The sequence below is a fragment of the Gadus chalcogrammus genome, chromosome 13 (assembly GCF_026213295.1).
Source record: "Gadus chalcogrammus isolate NIFS_2021 chromosome 13, NIFS_Gcha_1.0, whole genome shotgun sequence".
NCBI lineage: Eukaryota > Metazoa > Chordata > Actinopteri > Gadiformes > Gadidae > Gadus > Gadus chalcogrammus.
Genome location: NC_079424.1, coordinates 9,248,147 through 9,250,500, shown reverse-complemented (window position 1 = coordinate 9,250,500; position 2,354 = coordinate 9,248,147).

Genomic DNA, 2,354 nt, shown 5'->3' with positions numbered 1-2,354 from the left:
AGAGAGAGAGAGGAGAGAGAGAGAGAGAGAGAGAGAGAGAGAGAGAGAGAGAGAGAGAGAGAGAGAGAGAGAGAGAGAGAGAGAGAGAGAGAGAAGAGCAAAGGCTAGGGAGAGGGAGAGGGAGAGGGGCAGGGAGGAGTGAGAAGAAAACAGATTTAGTAGAGGTGAGGATACGATATGGAGAGGACAGACTCATCATACTCTCTGTGAAATATTATGGATATGAATATTAATGTCTTTGGTAGTGATTGATTTGTTCCCATTTAGCTGGGGGGTGACACGAGAATATGGAGTTGCAATACAAACAATAATCAAAAATACATTGGTAGAAAAGGTGTCTAATATATTTAAAAGTAACAATAATTAACAATCATATGCTTAGGCTCCGTCGCAAAAACACAACAACCCCGAAGGTGTTGAGGATGGGAGGAGGAGGAGAAAGAGGTGGAGGAGCAGCAGGAGGAGAAGGAGGAGGAAGAGGGGAGGGGGAGAGTCGCATTCAGATGAAAGTAGTGAGGATTATAGAGGGGAGAGAGGCTGAGGGGAGAGGAGAAGATGTGAGGGTGTTTGGTGTGAGGAGAGAGAGCGAAAGAGAGAGAGAGAAGATAGGGAGAGGGAGAGGATTAGTGTTGAAGTGTAGTGTGAGATATTAAAGTGTATTAGCTGCAGTCACCCTAATGAACTTCCCCTTTTCCGCAGAGAGACCGTTGTGTGTGTGTGTGTGTGTGTGTGTGTTTGTGTGTGTCTGTGTGTGATTGTCTGTGTGTGTGACTTTTCGCGAGAAAAGACACACACACTTGATAGGTAGAGTAAGAAATCCCATTCACACAGAAAAACGTACTGTCTGCAAAGAGAAATTAAAAAATAATACAAATTTGAAATTAACTTGAACAGAACACGGCACCTAAGTATCAAAGGACTTTGTTGTGTGTGTGTGTGTGTGTGTGTGTGTGTGTGTGTGTGTGTGTGTGTGTGTGTGTGTGTGTGTGTGTGTGTGTGTGTGTGTGTGTGTGTGTGTGTGTGTGTGTGTGTGTGTGTGCGCAAGTGAAAACACAACTAGAGACCCACATTTGGAGAGAGACTCTTTAATACACGCCTATCCTTACTTTAACATAATGTTAGACTCTGTGGCCGTCTCTTCATCATGGTCCTCCGGCTAACCCCGCCCAGTTGGGGATCCGCAGGGCAGATGAAACAAGCCACCCTGAGGCTGAGCGGGCAGCATCCTCCCTCCACTTCCTCCAGTGGGGGTGTGGGCCACTCTGTTGTTTCTTCTGGGTCTGAATCATGACTGAAAGTGAAATGTGTGTGCGTGTGCGTGCGGGTGTGTGGGCCTGGCTGTGTGTGTTGTTTTCACGAGCGAGAACTTGGATGGTAATCGGCCTCTCGAGGTCTTGTTAAACTTCCAGTCAGTTGCACGCAGCCGCCCAAACCGTTAGCGGTTAGCAATGAGCCGGCCTTTCATCGGTTTCCTGTGGAGAAAACATTAGCGCCTGGGCTAGCAGCGCTGCAAGTCACACCAGCTCTCAGCTGAAGATGTTTTATTGCGTCATAAGAAGTTAAGTTAAGTTGATCATTAATCTCTAAGCATTTTAAATGGGGTATAAAATACAAAACAACTTAATTTTTCTGAAGCAGAATAACAGACACACGAGGCTCTAGTAAAGCGTGCTTTACTGCATGTTTTACCATTCTCGCATAGGAAAACTATCAACATATACTGCTCTTTTCTACCTCACACTTTATCTCTCTGCTCTTCATCTATATCTCTCTCCTCTCTTTCATTCTCTCTTTCTGTTGTACTCTCCTGTTTCTCGATCTCTCTTTGTCTCTTGGTGTCCTTTTCTTGATCCTTACCGCTCTGCCTTTGCCACTTGATCACTCCCATCCTCTTCCTCCCTCTCTTTCTTACACACACACACACACACACACACACACACACACACACACACACACACACACACACACACACACACACACACACACACACACACACACCACACACACACACACACACACACACACACAGCCATGTGACTGAGCACACACTGGGATAACTATGAACTGCCTCCCGTCTATGCAGAGTGAAGCATTGGTGTTTGTTTGAAGTGAAGCACGTAGCTAGCATACCTCTTATCGTATTGCACAGTGCTGCTTTCTAAATGATGCAACGGCAGCTCTGCGTTGGCTGGAACACACACCGTAAAGGACAATCAGAGTGAAGTCATCCTGATACATCACTAATACATGAGGGAACTCAGTGCTCTCCTGGCTAACGTTTTAAAGGGCACCTAGGCCTAATTCACCGGGGGAAATGTTGATTAGCGGTTAAAAGTATTTTTTAAATCTACCCC